At 35.9% G+C, this 14,169-nt stretch overlaps 1 protein-coding gene across 2 annotated transcripts in view; it reads left to right on the forward strand.

Moving 5' to 3' along the window:
• Positions 1–14,169, forward strand: part of SYT1 (synaptotagmin 1) — a 364,786-nt gene that overhangs the window by 99,999 nt on the left and 250,618 nt on the right. For both annotated transcript variants that reach the window (XM_072146793.1, XM_072146795.1), the window contains exon 4: positions 12,797–12,841. The gene's annotated coding sequence lies outside the window, so the exon portion shown is untranslated. The remainder of the gene's footprint in view (positions 1–12,796; positions 12,842–14,169) is intronic.

A 14,169-nucleotide genomic window follows, 5' to 3' on the forward strand; every position in this document is an offset into this window, starting at 1 on the left:
TTCCATTTGCATTACAATACAATTGTGTGTTTAACACACAAAATCATAGGGCCTCCTACGATCATGTGCCCTTTATAATACTTTTTATGAGACACGGTTAGCTTCAGGGTCCTTGGTGACTGCCAGCTCAGCACCCCCCCCCCCATATTTCCCATGTTTGTGGAGGAAAAAACACCCTTATATAACGCCAAACAAGCATTGGACAAAAATGTATTTACTTATTGCTTCCCAATCAGAATAAAAATATGTGTCCTTTAAAGTACTTCATTTGGGCAACAATGTTTCTGGTTGATATCCCACTAATCTGAGTGAAAGGAACCAATAGCTCACATCTAGTATAGATAGTCTAGTATATGTAACCTTAGCTGTGTATTGTTTTAAGAACTAAGCATCTATATAATATATTTGAGACATTTCATATACTGATAAAAGAAGTGTCTTGACAAAACCTCTGTGCTATTAAACATCTCATTTGGACATTTGAAAGTGAATAAAACTAAAATGAGAAAACCATCTATAATAGCAAAGAACAGTTAATAATCCTTTGTTTTGTGTTTGAAATCCATTGCATGTTTTATGCTTTTCCCCACTCTGGTTTTGAAATTCAAAGCATAATTTGATTGACCTGTCATATTATTAATAACAGTGGAAACCCGAAAATGAATCACTTAAATTATCTCACATAATTTAAAGAACATAGTCAATTTGCATTGTAATAGCCTACCATGTTCATTCTTGTAGGCCAAATTTAATAAATATGTGTTCTCTGGATAGTAGATAAATGCATTACTTGCAAATAAATGTGAATTAAAATGAATTCTACTTATATGTGCCAGCATATCCCTTGGAATATTTATGTCTTGTCCCACAGGTGCAATATTGCAAACAGGATATCTGATTGAAACGAATTTATGTACAGAAAAGTGTCATAGTATACACTGTTCATGCTTAACAAATGTTGATGTGTCAAATCACTATGTACAGTGAACATGTAACTAGTTTATGAAAAATATACTGGAACCGCATATTAAATAGCATTAAAAACACGGGATAGCAATATTGTTGCTGTTATTAATATTAATAATAACAACGAAACAACATATTACATAACATTGAATGACAGGCTCTAGAAAATGAGCTTACATTGAATTTGTTAATAATATACAGGCGGTCCCCTACTTAAGGACACCCGACTTACAGACAACCCATAGTTACAGACGGACCCCTCTGCCCACTGTGACCTCTGGCGAAGCTCTCTGGATGCTTTAAAATAGTCCCAGATTGCAATAATCAGCTTAAAATTATCTGCAATGAAGCTTTATTGATAATTCTTGGTCCTATTACAGCAAAAAAATTTGAAACTCCAATTGTCACTGGGGCAAAAAAAAAAATTGTCGGGAACTACAATGATAAAATATACAGTTTCGACTTACATACAAATTCAACTTAAGAACAAACCTACAGTCCCTATCTTGTATGTAACCCGGGGACTGCCTGTATGTCCAAGGTGCTCTTTATTTATTTAATGTTTCTTTATTGCAAGCAGCAAAACATTTTTGAAATTGAAACCTAAAAATATTACACTGGAAAATGTTTTCCTTGAACTTTGCACATCTAGAAAGGTTCCATCTCAGTAATATATAGTTATTCCATAATAACGTTTAGTAATTTAATACATTACATTTAGTTGAATAGAGGCTCAGGTCCATCACTTACAACTATAATGATCCAGAGGAAGCAGCCAGAATAAATTCCTTGACCTATGTCCCAACTTGGGAAGCTTGTTCCCATAACTAATTATAATTTTCCTGTCAAAGTGGCCATCCTGCCCCTCTTCACATTGTTATATATTGATTAAAACTTTAATGAGGAAAACTTATTCCCATGACCAGGCATGTATTTTAATGAAAACAGTAATTATATATAAAAGAAAATATAATAAATGTTAGACATTAATATAATCTTAAAGTTCAATATGTAAATTATGCATATATCTCAGAAAACAAATCAGATAATTTTAGTGGCTCTATGTTTACATTACTTTTTTTTACAACTTACGTTATATGGTATATACTGTAGCACTATGGCCCTTAATCTTGACCTCAGAACAGAAATTGCAGTGTCTCGTAGCCTTACATTTACATTCATAGCATGCTTTATTGTTCCTGCAGAGGTATAAAGCTTATCCTTTAACAATAATTTTCAATACAATTTTACGGGTGGATAAAATATTCCACCTGCCCCTCTGCCGTACCTGATATATCAGGAGGCTTGATGTATCTGTCAGGCAGCTATGCTGGCAGACAATTCTATGCTTTATCCTGTGCCCCTTCAGGCCTGAATTGGCGCAGGTCATTGCTCACTGCCCACTCCCCCTCTGGCTGGCATCCACTTCACACCGCTCAATGCCCACTTGGTATGGAGGTGGCATATGGAGGGAAATAATGAAAATTCTTTGTCATACAGCAGGATTTGCAATTATTTCAGGGCTTGTATGCCAGAAAACTGATGCACAAGCCCTGATGTCCTCCAATGAAATCATGCACTAGATCGGTTAAAAATAAACCTTTTCCACAGTATGTGGACTACCTACTGTAAGGCCAAATGCACACAAAGATTGTGGGTATGTAAAGCCACATGCACAAGTTGCAACCAGATATATGTCCCCATAGATGCAAGAGGCCTTAATGATACTTTACAGTTATGAAAAATTCTTATAAAACATTAAGCACATGAGTTATGGCATCATGGTTTTCCATATTCCATTTTTACTTCTCCCACCAAGCACTAGCTGAGATATAACTGGAAAGCTGGCACGTTCTGCAACCTTTTTTCTACCAAAACTCTAATTTAAGTTTATTAAGATTTTAATAAAATCATTGGAGAACAGAATATGAATACTCTAGACATCAATGTAGTTTATGTAGACATCTGCACTACTACAAGTTGTAAAGGTAAACATTTTCAATTACAATACTAGCAATAAAGATGCCCTATCAATACTGAACAATAGAGATGAGCGAGCACTAAAATGCTCGAGTGCTCGTCTCGAATAACGAGCCCCATTGAAGTCAATGGGAGGCCCGAGCATTTTTCAAAGGGACCATGGTTCAGGAATAAAATGTGTTATTTAATTGAAAAAGAATGTCTTCTGATAAGTTAGCAGATGTATGCAAACATCTGCAATCTATTCTTCACTGTTCCGCGCGTATATTATCTCCCGACAAGTTATCAGATGTGAAGAACAGTGAAGAATAGAATAAAACAGTGAACACAGGATCATTAGAGTGAAAATCGCAGTGAAAAACTGTGAAGAATAGATTACAGATGTTCGGCACATCTGCTTACTTGTCGGGGTGATAGGCTGTCCCGGGATCCGCTACTCTTCTTCCACTGAAGTCTCCCCGTGCTGCCCGATGTCTCCCCCGTGCTGCCCGATGTCTCCCCCGTGCTGCCCGATGTCTCCCCCGTGCTGCCCGATGTCTCCCCCGTGCTGCCCAATGTCTCCCCCGTGCTGCCCGATGTCTCCCCGTGCTGCCCGATGTCTCCCCCGTGCTGCCCGATGTCTCCCCCGTGCTGCCCGATGTCTCCCCCGTACTGCCCCATGTCTCCCCCGTGCTGCCCGATGTCTCCCCCGTGCTGCCCGATGTCTCCCCGTGCTGCCCGATGTCTCCCCCGTGCTGCCCGATGTCTCCCCCGTGCTGCCCGATGTCTCCCCCGTGCTGCCCGATGTCTCCCCGTGCTGCCCGATGTCTCCCCCGTGCTGCCCGATGTCTCCCCGTGCTGCCCGATGTCTCCCCCGTGCTGCCCGATGTCTCCCCCGTGCTGCCCGATGTCTCCCCCGTGCTGCCCGATGTCTCCCCCGTGCTGCCCGATGTCTCTCCCGTGCTGCCCGATGTCTCCCCCGTGCTGCCCGATGTCTCCCCCGTGCTGCCCGATGTCTCCCCCGTGCTGCCCGATGTCTCCCCCGTGCTGCCCGATGTCTCCCTGCTGCCGTTCCGCGCGTATCTTCCGACAAGTAAGCAGATGTGCCGAACATCTGTAATCTATTCTTCACTGTGTTCTTCACTGTCTTTTTCACTTAAATGATCTTGTGTTCACTGTGTTCACTGTTTTTATTCTATTCTTCATTGTTCTTCACTGTGTTTTTTTAATTAAATGCTCGATCTCGAGCAGGGGAAATACTCGTCTGAGCAACGAGCCGTTTCGAGTAACTTAATACTCAAACGAGCATCAAGCTCGGACGAGTATACTCGCTCATCTCTACTGAACAATAATGTCCCCACTACAGTATTCATATAATGGCCTCTGGGGCTCCTGTTGTCTAGTACTTGGAAGGCCTTAAAGGTAACCTGTCGAAAACAAAGCAAACCCTGGGACTCACCTGATGATTTTGTCAGTAGAATCTACAGATTCTTATCACATTGTAATGGAATAAATTGTTAATTCCCTATATTCTAAGTGTCCAAAACTCTAGCATTTTATCATTATATATTTGACTCAAAGCCATTTAGTAATAGGGCAATTGGGTATTTATTAATAGTTGTGAAAATAATGTCTCACTCTGATTTAGTGAGAAATAGAACTTACATGCATATTCCATGACTTTAATATTCTCTTGGGCTGGCAACTCAATAGGGGGTATAGAAAAAACACCTTGTAGCTCATCAATTACTTACTTCACTTTTGTTGCTTACAAACCTGGTGTTTAAGATGTAGTTGCCATGGCAAACCATCTGGACGTGAATGAAAAGATTTTAAGTGGTGGTTGTAGAGTGATTCACAGCATGTGTGGTAAATCTTATGCTAACTAAATTCTTAGATCTGTCTTGAGTATTCAAGTTAATCAATATTACTTACATTTAATGTGTCAGACAAGGAAATTTAAGTCATGGTATTGACTCTGAACTGTATGCAGCATCTAGTATTATTATTTAATATAACATTGCTTAGAATTGTGAGCTCTAATTATAGTGAAGAGATTTATGTACAGTAAGAAGAACATTAAAAGGTGTTCCATAACCAATCTATGCTTCAATAGCATATATAATCCTTTCCTGATAAGTCCAGCCAGAATTACCCCTCCTAATGGTTGAATGAAGCATTTGTGAAACACTTTTGGTATTTATAAAGGTGGGGTAGTTTCTTTCTGTCAGCTTGTGTTAGACTCAGCTGTACGTTCAATGATGCAGGAGCTAGGCAGTTGCAAGGGCGGGTCCATGAACTGGATAAAGAGCTTATCTCCAGTCAGAACTGGTGATACTTTCTCCCTGGACTTGTAGTACTATTGCCTGTGCTTTGTTGGACCTGAAAACCAGTATGAACTAGATCTAGCATCCATACTTACATAGTTAATACGGTTGAAATGTCCATCAGGTTCAACCTAGGAAGGGAAAAGATAGGATGGGAAACAAAGCCTGCACCCAAGGCTAGACTGGCACCTTTACCCGAGCCTGTATCCAGCCTGACCTGGAACCCCAACCTTATCCAAAACCTGAACCTTGTATCCTGTCTAAACTGAAATCCTGTTTCCTGTCTGATCCGGAACCCTGTTTCCTGCCTGATCCAGAACCTGGAACCTCAGCCTTATCCAGAACCCAGATCTTGAATCCTGTATCCTGTCTTTTTTTTTTAATTGCAATAAAAGAATGTTTTAAGGGTTATCACAGAAATAGAATACAACTTTGCCCATAATCAGAACATTTTTTTTTTAGTTTTCAAAAGTTTTTATTGAGGAAAACAACATTACAGGTTATATAAAAACAATGGGGGTGCTGATGCTCGCAGGCAACGGTCCCACTTAAATTTTTAAATATCCTGTATCCTGTCTGATTTGGAATCCTGTAACGTGTCTGGTTGTCGAGGGTCTTGCCAATCACCTGCCAAGACAGCCAGGAGTTTATGTCAAACTCCCAGGGTTGTCTTTAGGTAGTATCTGTGTGTGTACTGTAAAATCCCCATATACTTCAATACAGTGGTACTGTAGTATATGGTGGGAATGATCAGATATCCTTTGGTACCCTAGGGGCCTAAAATACAATAAAAAGGTTTTAAGTTTTTGAAATATATTAAAACATAATCAAACCTATATATTAATTTGGTATAATTCTGACCGCTTCAAACTAAAGAATGAAATTGTAGTATCATTTGAAGCACACAGTTAAAGTTGTAAAAACAGAGCCCACAGGAAAATGACACAAATGTGTCTTTTTTGCCAATTTTACCACATTTAGAATTTTTTCCAGCTTTCCAGTACACGGCGTAGAAAATTAAATACCGTCACTGGAAGGACAGTTTGTTGCATAGAAAACAGGCTCTTACACACCTCAGTATACAGAAACATAAAAAGGTTATGGATTTTTAAGGGTGGGGAGCAAAAAATGAAAAAGGGCATTTACAATAAGGGGTTAAAAGTATAGTCAACTTCCAGAAAATAATGAAAAGTTATCAAATTTTCCAATTTACTGTTAATATCAATTACTCATTTGATATTGGAATTATTGTATTACCTACTATGGGGAGAAATTGTCCAAAGTCATAAATAGAAACACGGCTCTTTAATATTACAGAGAGTGTCTTGTAACAAGTCACCTTCTGTGTGACATCACATGACCATGGACTTATTTTATCAACTGGAAAATATAGTGAAGCTTCTTATAGAATGACAGCAAGCAGGGATATAGAAAAAGTGAGGAATTGATACAGAAAGTACATTGGAAAATTGTCAACTTTTCGTTATACAAACAATATCAATTATTGTATAGATAAGATTATATACTACCTTAACTGACAGTTGCAAGACTCTTAGGGCAGCTATATTAATTTTTAATTCCATGTGTCATCCCTACCTCAAACCCTTCTATGTTTCATAATTCTTAGTCTCTTAAGTCTCTGTTTTTCTCTGTCCCACTCTCTATAAATGCATGCAAAAAACACACACATAAATATGTTGCTCTATATATTCCCATAGGTGCCCAGCTTAGAAAGAGAATTTGAAGTATCACAAAATCACAATGTCAGGTGCTGTTTATGCTATATGTAGCATGTAGAATCTACTGAACTTGATTTAACCGGAGGTTGTTTTTGTTTCAACCCTTAGACTAACTAATACACATTAAATGTCACAAGTCCAAATAACGTAGAGTTTATGTGAATATTTTATAACCAGAAAGATATTCTGGAAGAAGAAAAAAAAACTGAAAAAAAAAACCAAAATGTAAACTTCGGAATCAGAGGGTTAGTTTAGATGATGGCATTTTAGATTTAGCATTCTGGCATTATAAAGACATGATACATTAGATATAGGATACATGTTGCTGCTTTGCATTATTGTAAGATCTGAATGTTTATTTATAATGACATCTACTTATGTGATACTCTTTCTGCTTTAAGGAAATGTCATGTTTCTTTCTGAAAGCCTTATGAACTTTATGGGCACACAGAATAAAGCAGCATGTGAAGATTGTCTCCATTGTCACTCTTGCGGGTGCATTACAAAACATCTGACACTTCTGCTAGTTGGTCTGTCAAACTGTCAAGACGAAGAATGAGACAACAAAGCAATATCAATACAAATGTAGAATATACATTTATTTTATATATGTTTCAATTTTATCTTAAGAAAACTGGTCCCACATGCTAAAGTAAGAGACTTTTTTAATTTTTGCAAGTTTTTAAATTATTAATTTAATTATGCATTATCACCAATTAGTTCAGGATCTGGGGGGGGGGTGATCAATTGCAAAGGAAATAAGGAAATAAACATTTTATCGGAGAGTGTTAATCAGTTGCCATGGCAGACATGTAGGTTTGCCATGCATAATGATATCCAATAGCCTGCAGATGGCAGGCTTTTAGATATCATCATCAAAGCACAGTATTATTGCAGTATATAGTATGAGCAATCAGACCCTGTAGGGTTAAAGTACTGTAAAGGGTCTGAAAAAATAGTAAAACAATATTTATAAAATGTAAAAAAACATAAAAATGTTTTAAAAATTCCAAAAGTTTAAATCACCCCCTTTCCCTAAATCACATATAAATATAAACAGTAAAAAATCATAAACATGTTAAGTATTGTCACCTCCCAAAATGTTTGAATAATAATGATCGAACAGTCATATAGATCCCAAATTGATATAAATTAACACCTATATGTACTGCAAAAATGACACCTTACAAAGTGTGAAAAAGTTATTGGTCTAATTATTTTTTGTACAAAAGATTACAAAATCTACTAGACCTTAATGAAACCTATATAAATTTGGTATATCTATGATTGTATCGACCCAATGAATAAAGTGAAAGTGTCGTTTGGAGTGCACAATGAAATCTGTAAAAAAAGATCTCACAAGAAAATGTGTTTTTTGCCAATTTCACTGCACTTCGAATTTTGTACATTGCATGGAATATTAAATGGCGCCACTAAAAAGTACAATTTGTCCCACCAGTAACAAGCCCTCATACATCCCTGTAAACATGAAATTAAAGAAGTTATCACTTCTGGAATTAGGGGAATAAAAAACAGAAACACAAGGGTCCTGTAAGCGTTAACAAAAGGAAAAAACATATTTTTATCCTTGAAAGACCTTAAAGTGGGATTTGGATCCAAAAAATTGCTGACTAATATAGTTATGAAAGTTTTTGCTCTGTCATGTTTAATTCTATTTGTATATATGCCCTATGATATGTAAAGTGCTGAGGAATATGATGGTGAGATATAAATAGAGATCATTATTAGCTAAAAAAACTATGTAAGTAAAACTAAGTGTTGGATAATTACAGTGTAAGATGATATCTTTGATTTTTTGTTGCTTTATGCTTAAAAGGGCACCTCCGTCATTGACTTCTTCCTTCAACTGTACACGGTGAACATTTAGACCCTAATATATGTCTTAATTATTATGTACCTCTTGTTTCTTCTGATATATTTTCCCAATCAAAGAATGTGGGGTAATGTCACAATATAAAGACTCCACGATAAGCGTTGTAGTCAGAATTTTACAGAACTGAGTAAGGTTGTGATCTCCTAATTGGGACCATGATAACTGTGCAGCAGTTATTTCTCATTTTAGTTGCACTTTTGGAAAACCATGGCAAAAGGCAAACTATTGTGACAAAATGTAAATATAGCCTAAATATTTGGGGCAAATTGATTTTGTGTCAGAGTGTGCTACTGTGCTGTGACTCGCTGACTATTGGACAACGTTTCGGAACCTCAGAGTTCATTTCCACATAATTATTCTGCCTGGACTTATTTGGATATAAAGAAAAGTAAAAAAGAAGGTGTGGTACACCTTTATTTTAGCTTTGAGTCTCAATATTTGTCCAGAACAGCATATTGCTGTGATATTCTATCATTTCTTTTACCTGTATTAATACTTGTTATAATATTTGTAACTATCAAGTGAATATTTAGCAAAAGAATAGTTTCTAACTTTTGTAAAGGACAAATGAGATTTTTTACAGTAATAGTAAGCAATCTGACAATGGTGTCATTAATACAGTAAAATAAAGAGTCTCAACTAAGCAATTTGTAAAACAAGATGCACAATCTATTGTCTAACACTACAGAAACTTGTTCTATGTCTCCAGTTTCACATAGATAATAGATGGTGTAGGCCATATGTTTGTTGCTGACAGAAGCGTAAAAAGGGCCTCATTCAATAATACATGACAAGCATAATGTCTTTAATGGAAAAACAGGTTTAACTGTAGAATAAATGTGAGAATAATTGCTAATCAAGGTCAATGGAGTATATATTAAAAGGAATATAAAGGTACATTGTGCATTATGTATCTGCCATGATAAGACTATAGATTAAGTGTTTTTGTAATAAGAAATATTACATGTATCAGCCATTCTTTGTTTCCCTTTTTTTGTTTTTATGCCTTTTCTCAAAGTAGAAAGTTGTACAGTATTTACATATTGTGAAAAATAACTATTAATAATGAAAAATTTAAACAGAATTAAATAAACATGCAGATGTCATTGATAAACACTTTATACCTAATATATAGAAGCAAATAAAATAGATCCAGTCTTCACTGCATAGAAAGCCATTGAAGCTGATCAAGAGTGTTATCCCTGCAACCCCGCCTTAGCCCGTTTGGCTTCCTTTCACAGTCATAAAGTGGTGCACATGACACAAAAACCTCAAGACTTGAGGCAGTTTCTGAAGAAAAGAGTTACATTTTCCCATGCTGCCAGTAAACCCCACCTCCTTTTTTGACTGACAGTTCTGTGTCTCTTCCAATTTCGGCATGAGCAGACAGAAAGTCCTCTCTCTCCACTTCCTGGCCTTACCAGAATCTCTCACTGCATGGTGAATATAGCAGTGAGCACTGCAAGAAACTACAGATCTCTTTACCCAGCTATAGGCTTATGCGAGTTACAAAGGAAGGAAAAGTTTGGGAAAGGATTTTATTGATGAGAGGAGGCAGATTGAAGCTGGGATGCCTGTGCTGCACTTCCCAACAAAGGCACAGTAGGGGGTTGTGTAAAATTATTCTTGATGATAGGTTTATTTAAGAAATACTTTTAGGCCAAAGTTAGCAGCTGGTGAGTAACATAAATAAAAACACACTCTAAACAAAAAATAGATGATTGTGGATAATTACAAACTGATATTTGAGGTAATGATAAAAAATATTACTTCTAAATTGTCAAAGAAAGTCCTATTACAGAACATGAATATTAAGACTTGAACATATTTGTGTTAATACTAATACAGAGAAATGACTATAGGACAATAAGACTTAGTATCCAAAATATTTCTTCTACTAGTTGTTTTGATGATGGTCTATTTCTTATGTCACATAACACTGGAGACAAGTGTCAATGTAAAGGAAGCTGATAATAAGTAAATTATTAAGTTCATTTGTAATGTTTAAATAATTTGAGCTTTTCACTGGGAGACTTTAATTATTATAGTTGTACTGTATGTTTCTTTTTTATCATTTTCTAGTAATCCTAAATAAACCTCCCCTTGTTGATAGCTACAATGTGTATTTCACAACACTGTTGGAAAGGAGCAGCTGTGGATAATTGCTAATGTTGTGTGGCAAGCACTGATTATTATGTTGTGGGTGGCTCTAATGACGATACAAAATGTCTGGACCTCTGGTGCTTTAATACTTATGGGGTGTCGTGAATTAATCAACTATTAGTGCAAGTACTGGAAATCAGCCTACAGTACAACATATGAGATTCTCTATGATGCAAATCTTTTTTAATAATCAATATACTATTGTATATGATATATTATTTGAACTACTAATAGCTCATACTTTAGCAAAGTTAATGCAAGAAATATTTTTCTTTGTATTCTAGGTTATTCAGTTGTTTTACTTTTCATTTCTTGTTTTAAGGTTTTCTAAGGCAGGTTGTTATGTTGTTTTTACTGAAGATTTTACTGAAGATTGCAATGGTTTTTAAAAATGTTGTTTTTACAAATTATAGCATAAAGAATTACCTATGTGTTTCTTTGATTAAAAAAAAAGGGTTCAAATATGTTGCGCTTTCAAAGTGCATAATGCGGCAGGATGAGGCTTAAAGAGTAACTGTTATTTCAGCTACCATTTAAATGTGTGCAGGTGGAAGGAGGTAATTCAGGCTATTTCTGTAATTTACATTTTTTTTTACTATAAGTAACAGCGCTGAAGGTCCTCCTTGGTAACATTAAGTAACTGAATATTACTAAGGAGTGTCTTTAGTCTTTACAGTGTGTACTATTTAGACTGAGGATGGCTACTATGAAATGCATATACATGAGTGTTTGAAGATTTTTACACACTAAATGTATTTAGCTGCCCTGTCTAATTCGTGAAGTCAGCCCTTTTCTGGAACAGTTTTAAGGACTGGGCTACCACTTTCAAACAGAAAGGAACAATTAAGATGTTCATATGACTGGACGGTTATATGAACCTCCCTTCTCTGCATGTAACAGTAGCCATCTTCAGTCTGTATAGTACATGCTATAGAAACTGAAGGTGAGCTTTCTTTGCTAAGGAGAACTTGTTTCTAATCTACCTATCATAATTTATGTTCACTCTTAGTCTCAATTAATGCAATGGATAATGGGTTCTTCACATATTAGCAAATAAATATTATTGTTTGTATCCCATTTTACAATTTACCAATATACTTTTTACATCAATTCCTCATGATTTTCTAGATCTCTGCTTTCTGTCCTTTTATAAGAAGCTTCTATGTTTACTTCCAGTAGATAGAAATATGACCATGGTCACACATAAGGGCTCATTATATCATACACCTCTGATTACTCTCTGTGATACTACCAAGCGGTGAATCTGGGTGAAATCACATGACCATGGTCAGATTTCTGTCCACTGGAAGTAAACATAGGGGTTCAATTATCTTAATTCAGAACATTTGTACATGTATTGTTTCCTTTTTCCTGGGTTTTGTACTTTCATTTATCTTAGAGGGTGATATATCAAACACGTGTGCCCATTGTTTTTTTGCACCAACCCCCTTCTAAGTTTTTACTTACATTTCTCTGGAATGGATTTTATTTCTGCCAAAATTACATCATTTATCTGTGATTTGAAAACTTCAAGGAATTGATACAGAAAGTATATCAGAAAATTGCATAACTTTTAATAATACAAACAATAACATTAATTTGCTAAAACAGGAACACCCTTTTAAGAATATTGCAACGAATGTCAGCATTATATGCATTAGTGTATTGTATATTCTACTTTTATTATAACTACTTTTTACTGCCTTGAATTGTAATTGTATGGTTTCATGGATTATTTTTTGTTACAGATATATTGACATTAAAGCAAACAAGACCATCAAGTCCAGAAATTGGTGAGTGCATCTATGTTTACAAAAATTTATTTCCGCCCCAATTGTTGTCTTTTTGGTGTGAAAGAAAATAGTTGCAATGCAGTGACTGTACACTGTTAGATTTTACTGCAAAAGGCTTTGAATTTTATTTATCTCCCTAATCCTCTTTTATAATTTATATAGTCCGTCTCTGCAAACTGTACATACCTAGATAATATGAAATAATAGCTCATTTGTGAACTGTGAGTACTTAGAAATATATATTAATCTAATAAGCAATATGTAGCATCTTAATCACAAACACTAAATAATCTAATTTGCATTGTATTTGATAATATAGTGTTTTACTGTGAATATATTTAATTGTCTACAGTAAAATGGTACATGATATAACAAGGATTTATCATTACTACTTGATCTTGGGGGTATAAACTTTGGACACCTACTTGTAATGAGAAAAAAATATCAGAAACCCAAATGTTTATAGTGGTTGCATCTCACCTGCCAGCTCCATTTAAATGATTGGGTATTAATGATGAGTGGCATGAGTGGCCCCTCAGAGAGATTTGCACTATGAAGGAAAAATATTTGGATTGTACATTGCAGATGAGGGTCATTGTAAATACTTCCCCTACACCTCTAGTAAGGAGTGGACACTCCACCTAAGGGGTTCCTCTATTTCTGTATTTATCATAGGGGCCTTCCTGACATCTACTATACCCATAATCGATATCTGATTAAGTTCCATAATAGGACAGAAACATCAGGATTTTGTTGGATCATTGGATTATTTGAATGTAAAACAAAAAGCGGTATCGACACAAGATTGAGTGCCAGCTTTTCTACATTATTTGAAGCAAAGGTTTGGTTGGCAATTATGGCACCAATTACTTCTAATTAAAGAAGTGCTATGTTATTCTAGATTTTATTGGAAATACAGACCTCCATCAACTGTAATGTAATTGTAATCCTTTCAATGTATTGTCTCATCTTTTGGTTCAAAAAACAACATTGTCCAGCATCATCCATAATCTTCTTGTATCCTTCTAATGCACAGAGCTAGTCAGAGCTCCCAGGTAGTGGTTCCTTCTCAAGCTACTCATGGTTGGCCACTTACTCCAATGTACAGCCTGTAAGACTGCAATATTTAACTGTAGTTTGCAGAATGTTTCTGAAGCCAAGCCAGGAGGAGTCTTATGTCTTCTTGAAGATACTACATGCAGTTTTTTCTTTTTCCCTTTCCCAGGCCCACAGAAATGAGATTATTGCAGAGTTGGTTCCGATGTAAAATCCACTAATACTTAAATCTCACATTTCCTAATTTTTTTAATAAAACTTGAATTCGTTCA

Source organism: Engystomops pustulosus, chromosome 4 (assembly GCF_040894005.1).
Source record: "Engystomops pustulosus chromosome 4, aEngPut4.maternal, whole genome shotgun sequence".
Lineage (NCBI taxonomy): Eukaryota > Metazoa > Chordata > Amphibia > Anura > Leptodactylidae > Engystomops > Engystomops pustulosus.